This window comes from Schistocerca cancellata, chromosome 7, assembly GCF_023864275.1.
Source record: "Schistocerca cancellata isolate TAMUIC-IGC-003103 chromosome 7, iqSchCanc2.1, whole genome shotgun sequence".
Taxonomy (NCBI): Eukaryota; Metazoa; Arthropoda; class Insecta; order Orthoptera; family Acrididae; genus Schistocerca; species Schistocerca cancellata.
In genome coordinates this window covers 412,812,146-412,824,492 of record NC_064632.1, presented here as the reverse complement: position 1 = coordinate 412,824,492, position 12,347 = coordinate 412,812,146, and positions in this window count along the sequence as shown.

The following is a 12,347-nucleotide window of genomic DNA, read 5'->3' as shown; positions in this document are numbered from 1 at the left end:
GTGCCAGATCAAATTACGGTATGATATTGAAGATAAAGTGCTGTCCAAACTAGCGGCACTCAAACCCACAAATGCCCTGTCACAAAGTTTCCGAGATACAACACCTTCACTCATGCCTTTAATGGAACTGTTGCCACGTATAATTCCTCCCTCAGATCTCGATTTAGCACAGACTACAGATGACCAGTGGAGGCGTCTCCCTCTGGTTTTGGCTTGTCTCCCAGACTCAATACAAAAGGAACAATCACCGGATAAAATGTGGAATATATTAAATAACGAATCCGAAGAATTTAAGGAATTGAGCGTTTTCGTTCTCTCAATTTTGAGTTTACTTCATTCAAATGCAGACTGCAAAAGAGTTTTTTCTAAGGTATGTAAAGCAATGAAGCTAATAACTAGTTAATAATATGATTTCATACTTATCAGGTTATTGAAGTTTCATGTTCAACTTCAGGTAAACCTCATGAAAACCAAAATTAGGAACAGACTCCAAACCAGTACACTGAATGGAGCACTTCCTGCCTCTGAATGCATTAAAGAACGACCAGGAAACAACGGAACATGTGCAACTTTTGAGCCAACGCACGAAATGTACGAGAAAATGACGTCGGACACTCTTTATAAAACGAAACAGGAAGAAGAAGATGTAGACATCGAATTTGTTTCATAATTACAAATTCTTGTTCATAGTTTAATTCATTTGTAAATAAGGTTTTGTAAAGCAGTATATATACTACGAATAAAAAATTTTCCTAACGTACGAGAATTTTTACTAAAATACGAGAATTTCATGAGGTTGGTACGAGAATCGCGCTGTCTGGCTATCACAACCCTGAGTATCGCATTAAATTCACTTTGCGAGTGGTCACGGCGTAAGCAGTAGGTAAAACGTACTTTGTTGATAAGAAAATGTTTATATTTGATAATGTAGGTTGTACCAGTGTAATAATATGTCAGTAACGGACGTAGCACATGACTGGAATAATGTTAATGGGTTTTCCTGGTGTAAAAGTAGAATAAATATGAAGTAAAAGTTACGAGTGTTACCTGTGATTCAGTGGTTTAATGACCCCAATAAAAGAAAAAAACCGAATTAACGTCCCTTTTCATCCTTTGTGTGAGCTTTGTAGTCAGCAAAAAGAGATTGGGAAGCTGACAAGATGTATCAGCCAATTTGCGGGTGGCTTTTAAACGTTTATATTTTTTTTGTTTTCCGGCTTTAAAGTGTCATTTTTTGTTCCTTATTTTTGTTGTTTCCTTACGAGAGACTCTCCAAAGTTTTCCGCCGTTTCCCTATAAAATATTTAGTGAAGCAGATAGTTATAGTTCGAGTGTTACAAGATGCCGATTTTTTTTTTCCCTACAGAACGGAGCGCCACCGCAGTCGTACCTACATGAACAAGTATTTCTTAACAATGAGCCTCCTCAACAATGGATCAGCACTGAGGGCCTCATGGCTTTCGCAGTGCTCCATTGACCTCCAGGTTCGACTGACCAGGCAGTATGTGACATGCATTTTATGCGCAATGGGTTATGAATCACTTCGTCTCTTTGTTGGGACTTTCAATAGACTACAGCTGTAAACAGTCGAAAAGGCAGTGGAAACGGATAGAGAATGAAATGGTAGGCTTACCATGTTGCAATGAATTTGCATTGGTGGAATGTCACACCATAGAACAATGTTGGTTCATCTTGTCTGATCAATGTTGTTAAATTTTAATGCCTTTTGAATAGGTGATACAGAAAGTCTGTGGCATAGTTTCATTTGTCCTGTTGTTGTTGTTGTTGTTGTCTACAAATGAACATTATGTTAAATACGCTGTGTGCTCTATTGTCGTACTCCTGATGAATAAAATATCAGTTTACTTTAAGCTGCCTATGACATTCTAACATGTTAGCAAAACATTGTATCCGCTTAGTATATCGAAAGTTTTGCGGTAATCATGTGCGAGAGTTTTAGGCACTTTTGATGGTGGTGACGCATTATGAAACATCACAATAATCGACGACAGCAGTCGAAAAGCAATGGATTGAAAAGCTGAGTATCGAGGAGAAGTGGACAACCCGGCGAATTATTATGAAAATTATTTTGGAGTGTGATGGAGCTTTTGAATTTGACACTGGTTCAAGTAAACCATAAAAATGTGCACAGGGTGATACGCTGCATAGGTGAAGGCTAACTCCAATGCTAAGAATCGTCTTACAATGTAGCTCGTTGCTTTGGATTGATGAATGCGTGACTGCTAAAGATACTTAGGAAAAGCCGTACAAAATCTACAATGTGCGCTCTGCGGACAGTATTGATTTACGTCGACATCATCTTCACAACATCGAATGGAAGGCACCCAGTGCCTTGTAATGTCACTTAGATATATTAGATGATGAACGTGTGGTCTTGAGTCCGAAGTCTGGTTCCGTGTGGTTCTCCACTCAAGACTATACTGTGCAAGGCTATTCATAGCAAGCCTATTCATGTCTGAATAATTACTGCAACTTACTCTAACTGAATCACCTCAATGTATTCAACCTTTGGTTTCCCTCTACAATTTTTAACCTCCACACTTCCGTCCAGTAACAAACTGACAGTTCCTTCATGCCTCGTAATATACCATATCAACCGATTCCTTGTTTTAGTCAAGTCGTACCAAAAATTTCGTTTCTCCACAATTCGATTCAGTACCTCCTTATCAATTACGCGATCTACCCATCTAATCGTCATCATTCTTCTATAGCACCACATTTCGGAAGCTTTTATTCTCTTGCTGTATGAAAGGCCTATCCTCCACATTTCACTTCTGTATAAGGTTACACTCCAGACAAACACCTTCAGAAAAGACTTCCTAACACTTAAATTTACATTATGTGCTAAAAAAACCTCTTTTTCATAAACGATTTTCCGTTATAGTTAGCCTGATTCTATAGCCTCTCTTCTTATGCCATCAGTTATTCTGATGCCCAAATACTACGCCCAGTGTCTCATTTTCTCGTCGAATTCCCTCAGCATCGCCTGGTTTAATTCGACCACATTCCATCACCCACGCTTTGCTTTTGTTTATGCTCATCTTATAACATCTTTTCTTAAAACTATCAGTATCATGCTAATGCTCTTCCAACTCCTTCGTTGTCTCTGACAGAACTGTAATGTTATTGTCATGCCCAGGCTTTTAATGGTTCAAATGGCTCTGAGCACTATGGGACTTAACTTCTGAGGTCATCAGTCCCCTAGAACTTAGAACTACTTAAACCTAACTAACCTAAGGACATCGCACACATCCGTGCCCGAGGCAGGATTCGAACCTGCGACCGTAGCGGTCGCGCGGTTCCAGACTGTAGCGCCTAGAACCGCTTGGCCATACCGGCCGGCCGCTTGTAATGTTTAAGACGCTTAATTTTCGGTCATTTTGCAAACTTTTCCAAAATAGTTTTAATATATTTACGTTACGTGGCACTGGTCAGCTACTAATGATAAAATATGGATTAAAGTACAAAGACATTTGAATTATAAGTTGAGAGTGACAGGTCGAGATGACGATTTTACTGATTACGTCACAGCCATGAAGTCAAAAATTTAAGATAATCATTCTCAAAATAAATAGCAACGAAAGTTGAATCTGAGACTGATCTACCGAAAAAAGTCTAATTTTAATAAGAGGCAAAACGTTGTAGAACTGGATTCGTTTGTAACAGATACAAAGGAAAATGTCATAGGTCAAATGGATGTCCTAGACGAAACTAAATAAAAGATTATGCAATGTTGTCTTGTGAAAGTTATGTGGAAAGTTTGAGAACTGATAACAATACAAACATGCATAAAAGAGAAAAGAAGGTTTCAATGACGAGAAACTGTAATTCTTTCATAGATATAAATATACTGGACTGTGACGAATGGGATATTTTAATACAGTTAGTCATGTAGCATGACGCGAGACAGTGAGAGCTCTTTTGCAAATTGCAGCATAATATGACTGGTGGATGAAACAGTTTGATGCAAAAACTGCATTTCTAAACGGTATTTTGAAGGAGGAACTCTGCAGGCGTCAATGCCATGATTGTGGTACAGGACGTGTATTCGTGAAAAGTTTGTATCGTTTGAAGCAAGTCTCAAAAGCCTAGTACGAAGTCTTACTAAATGTCTCAAATGAATGTAATTTGTCAGAGAGATGTGCTAATCCATGTTCTACAGTGAAAAACGAAATAGTTTTTCATTTTGATGGATTGATCGTGGTCTCTACCGACTCAAAGACTGAACGTATTGAACATCTGGCTAATTTTTATTTCCTTCCAATATCAGTCACAGTTGTGATAATAGGCGTTTTCTTGTAGTGATTAATTTCAGACCACCATGTCCATTTTCATACCGTGGCCTTAGATGTAAGTGAAATCGTACAGTTCCATCAATGTACATGTGAGTAACCAAATATTCATTATTCCTCATTAGTAATCACACACATGCGCTCGAATGGAAAGAAAACGCATTACATATACATATGAAGTTTATCATTTTGTATTTATGTAACGATTATTAATGAGGAATAATGAATAATTGATTAATCACATGTTCGATGGTGGAAACTATGATTATATGATTACATTCAGGCTTAAGGCCACGATTTGAAAATGGACGTAATGGTCCGAAACTAGCCATCATGAAGAAATGACTATAAACGCAGCTGGAAGAAAATAAAATTTAATACCCAAATAGGTAGTCTTATCCTCTATCACTATGTTGGAACTCCATAAATTCGGCTATTGTAAGATCACTGAGACGATGGTTACTGGGATTACAAATAAAGAAATTCGACAACTGTATGAAAATAAGTCTGCACATATGAAAATTTTACACAAATACGAGTCAAGTATGTTGGCTGCAAAAAAAAATAACTTTACCAACCGAACCAGTATAGACACTGCATGAATCACCTTTTAATAACGCTGAGAAACAGTATGCAAGACCAGATTTATTGTATGCTGTCAATGCTGCGAGAGTTGAAGATTAAGCAGAACAATCGTGTATGCTTTGCAGAAGCAAACACTTACATGCAGGGTGATTCAGAAGATTGCACACAAATTGAAGGAAGTGATACAGAAGTCAAAAATACAATTTAAATTTTATGACCTTCAATGTATCCTGAGCCACTGAAAGCTTTGAAATGTGGGGAACACCAATGCTAATCAAAGCAAGATCTGCGAACAACTTAAAAGGCGCCTTCAGATGTGGAAGCAACTAGGCGGAGCATCTGCAAAAGTATGTGGCTTGCACAGTGCCACGGTGTTGATCGGAAGGGGCGATCCAATAGCATGGCAATCTCGCTCCCCATATCTGACGCTTCTTGATTTATTTAATATTGGCTACATATTAAAATCATCATGTACTTGATACCAGTTCCCGACGGAGGACAGCATCTCGCCAAGATATTTGTAGTGTCTGATGCGGTTTGTTTGATGCTTGGTATATTTGGTAGAGTTCGCCATAATTTTCTACAAAGGTGTACTGAGTGTGGTATTCGCCATTTTAAACGCCTTTTATAATGTACAACACTGGTGAGTAAACAGTGCAGTATCTTTGTTGAACTTAAGGAGCGTGTGCTTTGATTGCCTTTGATGTTCCTGACATTCCCAAGCTTTGGGCGGCTCAGGATTACTTCCAGAACTACACTCCTGGAAATTGAAATAAGAACACCGTGAATTCATTGTCCCAGGGAGGGGAAACTTTATTGACACATTCCTGGGGTCAGATACATCACATGATCACACTGACAGAACCACAGGCACATAGACACAGGCAACAGAGCATGCACAATGTCGGCACTAGTACAGTGTATATCCACCTTTCGCAGCAATGCAGGCTGCTATTCTCCCATGGAGACGATCGTAGAGATGCTGGATGTAGTCCTGTGGAACGGCTTGCCATGCCATTTCCACCTGGCGCCTCAGTTGGACCAGCGTTTGTGCTGGATGTGCAGACCGCGTGAGACGACGCTTCATCCAGTCCCAAACATGCTCAATGGGGGACAGATCCGGAGATCTTGCTGGCCAGGGTAGTTGACTTACACCTTCTAGAGTACGTTGGGTGGCACGGGATACATGCGGACGTGCATTGTCCTGTTGGAACAGCAAGTTCCCTTGCCGGTCTAGGAATGGTAGAACGATGGGTTCGATGACGGTTTGGATGTATCGTGCACTACTCAGTGTCCCCTCGACGATCACCAGTGGTGTACGGCCAGTGTAGGAGATCGCTCCCCACACCATGATGCCGGGTGTTGGCCCTGTGTGCCTCGGTCGTATGCAGTCCTGATTGTGGCGCTCACCTGCACGGCGCCAAACACGCATACGACCATCATTGGCACCGAGGCAGAAGCGACTCTCATCGCTGAAGACGACACGTCTCCATTCGTCCCTCCATTCACGCCTGTCGCGACACCACTGGAGGCGGGCTGCACGATGTTGGGGCGTGAGCGGAAGACGGCCTAACGGTGTGCGGGACCGTAGCCCAGCTTCATGGAGAGGGTTGCGAATGGTCCTCGCCGATACCCCAGGAGCAACAGTGTCCCTAATTTGCTGGGAAGTGGCGGTGCGGTCCCCTACGGCACTGCGTAGGATCCTACGTTCTTGGCGTGCATCCGTGCGTCGCTTCCGTCCGGTCCCAGGTCGACGGGCACGTGCACCTTCCGCCGACCACTGGCGACAACATCGATGTACTGTGGAGACCTCAGCCCCACGTGCTGAGCAATTCGGCGGTACGTCCACCCGGCCTCCCGCATGCCCACTATACGCCCTCGCTCAAAGTCCGTCAACTGCACATACGGTTCACGTCCACGCTGTCGCGGCATGCTACCAGTGTTAAAGACTGCGATTGAGCTCCGTATGCCACGGCAAACTGGCTGACACTGACGGCGGCGGTGCACAAATGCTGCGCAGCTAGCGCCATTCGACGGCCAACACCGCGGTTCCTGGTGTGTCCGCTGTGCCGTGCGTGTGATCATTGCTTGTACAGCCCTCTCGCAGTGTCCGGAGCAAGTATGGTGGGTCTGACACACCGGGGTCAGTGTGTTCTTTTTTCCATTTCCAGGAGTGTACAAGTTTCTATTCAAAAATGGTTGTATTTCGACACCTGCATCAGCTCCCTCAATTTTTGCGCAGCCTTCTGACTCATCCTCTATATTAAATTAACGATTACAAATGACGTTAAGTTTAAGGAGAGAGAAGACCCTAATATTGAAGCTTATAGTGATACCGATTGTTGTGGGAACAAGTACACAAAATGATCTGCAAGTGGCATTCTTCTCCAGTTTCAAGGTGGAGCAATTATGTGCAAAACTGAACTATAGTGAGTTGTTGCTCTTCTTCAGTGAACATGTGGCTGCGTGTAATGCGTCCAAATAGCTTGTGTAGTTAGATCATCTTTTGAAAGAAGTTACTGCTGTGACAGAGTTCTCACTTCTTAATCCACAATTAAATATTAAAGCGCGATCCAAATACAGAAACATGATATTATTTTAATCAAGTAATTAAGGAGAGTATGTTTAGAGTGAGCTATACATCAATCAGCATACATGCAACTGATTTTCTTACATTTTTGAGGTTCCAGTCGATGAAGGTACTCATTGACATGGTGTCTACTTCATAACGTAAAGCCTTGCGAACGAGAGTGAAAGTATTTGCTTGAACAGTGTTATTATATATTAACAATATTTGTACATGTGAATTGGAGATGTACAAACTCTTTGTTGTAGTATTTGTTCTTCTATTGCTGAGAAACGTAGGTCGCGTCAGCAGCGTTGCCAACTTGACGGATTTCCCGTCAAATTTTACGGAATTTCATGTTGTGTGACGGGTAAAATTTAGTTTTGACAGTTGACAGATTTTTTGAGGGGGTTATTAAAACTGAGCCTTATTTTGACGGATTTTTCTGGTTTAATTTAATTTTGAAAAAAAAATAATTTCGTTGATAAAACTCTTACGAACGCAAATCTTTGTGCACCTGCAAGACAGTGCCATGGATGTACTGTACTAAAACTCTGTGTTGCAAAAACGGGCTATATTTCTGATTCGTTCATTCAAATGAAATACATGTAGGATATAACCGAAAACTGAACTGAAATTAACTCCTTAGATTTCCTTCCTAGTGAACAATGTACATGGCTCTTTTTTAGCTAACGGTATCAGACATCTCTGATGACTGGCAAACTCAACAAAGCAAACATAATGCAGTGGCAAATGGCTCTAATCTCTGTTGTAAGCAAAGTAAGTAAGAGTCCCAACCTCACGAACTGAGCGTAGGGAGCAGAAGCAGGACTACTGATACGCCATCTTGGGAAGGGCCCGAGTGGAGTTGGTTTGCTATTGCCCTCCTCTGACCTGTTACGAAGTGCCGAGCGTGTTTTTGTACATAGGGGATGACTGTGGTGAGTGCTGATGCTGTGCAGTGTCGTGTTTGTTTTATTATGGATGTGGAGGGAGAGGCTGAAACTCGGTGCTGGCGCATAGCTTAATTCTCTTGAAAAGCACCAAGGGGACCACCGATCTTATCATCCCCTTCTGACGGGCGAATCACCACCAACAGTATCACATGTCCTCTCTTCATGAGAAATTGTGGAGGGGTTTGGAATTTAGTCCAGGACATCGGCGCAAAACTGGCGATTAAGAAGTTTAAACTACCATCTCTCATCCCCCGGCCGATCAAATACTGGCAGCGAAAGTATCATCAACCACCAGGATTCGAACTGGCTCCTTTAACTGCTTTGGACGTGTTAACGTGCGCACCTTTGTACCTGTCCCTGTGTGCTCTGAACGTGTTTACGCGCGCCACCAGTCCTTCTACCTGGTACTCTGAACTTGTCTACACGCGCCACCAGTCCTTCTACCTGGTACTCTGAACTTGTCTACACGCGCCAGCAGTCCTTCTACCTGGTACTCTGAACTTGTCTACGCGCGCCACCAGTCCTTCTACCTGGTACTCTGAACGTATCTACGTTCAGAGTACCAGGTGGAAGGACTGGTGGCGCGCGTAAACACGTTCAGAGCACACAGGGGCAGGTACAAAGGCGCGCGCGTTAACACGTCCACAGCAGTTAAAGGGTTAAATACCGATACGTGCCTCTAACAACAGCAGCACACTAACAAAAATATGCTTTGCTCTATGAGTTAATGCCGCTAATTTCGGATAGTGAGCGCAATACATTAGTGCACGGTACTTCTCGCAAATTGTATCTTGTCATTTGTCGGGCGGGGTTTGTGGGCAGAGGGGAGCGCACAAGCTAAGCTGTGTGAAGTGATGGCTTGCGAAGGGAGGAGGGGTGAGAGGAGGAACAAACCGCTCCTCCATATATTGTAAGCACTCAGTGCAGGCAACAGAAACCAGTGTTTTGAGCTTCCATGAGCTCCTGATAACTGGCTTTCTTTTCCGAAACGGAGTCAAGAGCATCATCACTCATCTTCGAAAATATCGCAATGAATATAGCACAACAAAAGGCAGATAGCGAGAGACAGCTCAGCTCAGCAACAAAGAAGACGACACCGTCAACACGGGCTAACACGCTGCACTGTTGGCAACGAACATCTGCAAATCACTAATGCACGAATTCTTCCGGCTGGCGCAGTGGTTAGCACACTGGACTCGCATTCAGAAGAACGACGGTTCAAACCCGTATCCGGCCATCCTGATTTAGGTTTTCCGTGATTTCCCTAAATCGTTTCAGGCAAATGCCGGGATGGTTCCTTCGGAAGGGCACGGCCGATTTCCTTCCCAATCCTTCCCTAATCCGAGCTTGCGCTCCGCCTCTGATGATCTCGTTGTCGACGGGACGTTGAACACTAATCGCCTCCTTCTCTTCCGGCTGCTACCGACTGCTGTTGTTCATGACTGGGGAGCTGCGTGCCAAAGTTACAGCCTACAGTGTTGTAGTGAGTTATTGTGTGTTTAACAATTGGTGTCTAGTGCTCTTTTTGTTTGTTTTTACGACTGACTGAACAAGTCTGAAAAGAATGTCAGGCAGTATATAAGACAGTTTAGAAAGGGTGGTTAAGTGATAAACAATTAAAGGATTGATTGTTGGAGGTGCCCAGGGAACCTAGTAGTGCACGATGTAAATATTGCCAATGCAACCTGACTGTGCGTTTGTCAGATTTACTTCCGCATAGAAAAAGTAAGAAAATTTAAAAGCAGCTGGACGTGTTTCATCTTCACGACGGTCAACATTGCCATTTCAATCTATAAAACATACATACGAACGTGCAGCTGATGAAGCTACTCTGACATTGTTTGTAGTTAATCATTGTGCAATTAGATCCGTTGATCATCTTGCAAATCTAACAAAGAAATTTATTCAATGTGCTGGCTATGCATCTCTTTTACGGCTACAACATACGAAGAGCAATGCTTTGATCAGAAACGTTTTCTTGCAGCACAACTACAGAACGATGTTGGTAATGGACATTCAGTCTTTTGTAGATGAATCTACAGGTATTTCTGTAACCAAATTGTTGGCTGTGTGCACTATATTTTCCAAATGAACGAAGCCGAGATATTTCCACCTTTTTAGGAATTGTTGAACTAGAACTGGGGAATGCTGGATGTGTTGTTACTGCAGTAACTTTCAGATTATGGTCTAGACATTAAACAAATGAAATAATTGGTAAAGATAATGCCTCAGTAATGGTGGGTATTAACAGTTGGGTTTGCCAGAAACTGCAAGGTGAGGCCCCTAATCTTGTACTGATCCCTATGTTTGCCATTCAGTTCAGTTAGCAGTGTCCTCTGTTGTCCAAATACTACCAAGGAATCTTGAGTTCTTAATTTGTGAAACTTATTCTTGGTTTTCCAAATCTTCTTCTCAAAAGCCATGAATAGGCAGTTGTTTAAGAACCGCATTTTAAGTCAGTGGCTTGAACTACAGACACATTTTTAAATATCCAGACATCAAAATAAGTGCTACACAGGTGAACTATTATATAGTATGTACTCTGATGCCAGCAATTCAAAAAATGGTTCAAATGGCTCCAAGCACTATGGGACTTAACATCTGAGGTCATCAGTCCCATAGACTTAGAACTACTTAAACCTAACTAACCTAAGGACGTCATACACATCCATGTCCTAGGCAGGATCCGAACCAGCGGCCGTAGCGGCCGCGCGGTTCCGGACTGAAGCGTCTAGAACCGCTCTGCCACCGCGGCCTGCAGGCCAGCAATAAACTTCATCTTCTGGTTCTTACACTAACTCTAGAAGAATGTCAGAAGGTCAATAAATCATTCCAAGAAATTACAGCAGACCATTCAAAGCTACTGCAAGACTTAGTTCTACTTATTGTACGTCTTACGAGGCGGATTGTTGTCCCCGATTATCAGGGAGATTTGTTAACGGTAGATCTTAGAAAATACAAATCCTCTAATATTTATCTTGGCCATGAAGTAGAGGTTTCATTCGTAAATATGATTAACGAACATAGAATTAACGCAGAAAGCGAAAAAGTTTTTCGCAGCAGATGCGAAAATTTTCTGCTTTGCTTAGCAGAGGAACTCCATAGGCGACTGCCGGATAATGTCAAGGTTTCGCAAAAAGTGTGTCTAATTGCTCCAGGACGGTGTTTGAGGATGTTGAAAGAAAGTATAATCCCGCTATCTCGTGAATTTCAGTTACCTGTCACAGAAATAACACAGACTGACTTTCAGTGATCAAAATTAACTACTGTCCAATGGAAAAATGTCGACAATACAATAGAAGTTTGCCAAGAGATTGCATCATGTAAAGACACTGGTTCCCAAAATCCATTTCAGGAGCTCTCAGGTTTTGCGGTGATGCTTTTGGTGTTATCTTGCTCAAATGCTGAGGTCGAAAGAGCATTTAGCATGCTCAACAATGTGAAAACCTCGCTGAGGAATAGACTTAAAATGAACATGGTAAACGCAATTCTCACTGTGCGGGCCGGACTTAGATGTGTGAACAAGTGCCGTCATAATTACTTCTTACCAGAGCATGCTTTGAAGCAAATTGGCACAATGGCTGCGTACCGGGGTCGCCAACAATCCAGCACGTCAACAGAAGAAGAGGCAGAGGACGATATGGAAGAATTATTGTTAATTTTCATCAACATAGCTGAGTAAATATCTTTAAATTTGTGCATCTTCACGTTTTCGTGGCGCAATGACTGCTCCATTAAATTTTGGGCGTGCTGCGCGTAATTTCGGCTTTTTCTTCTAATGTATTGGCCGTAATACTGTCCAGCCATCTGTCTGTTGGCTCATTCTGAAGATGAGTGGACCTTATACAGCCGAAATATTAGAAGTTGAATGCGTGCGACTGGACGCCCGAAATTTATTGGAGCGTATTTAAATTTGCTTGTTACTGT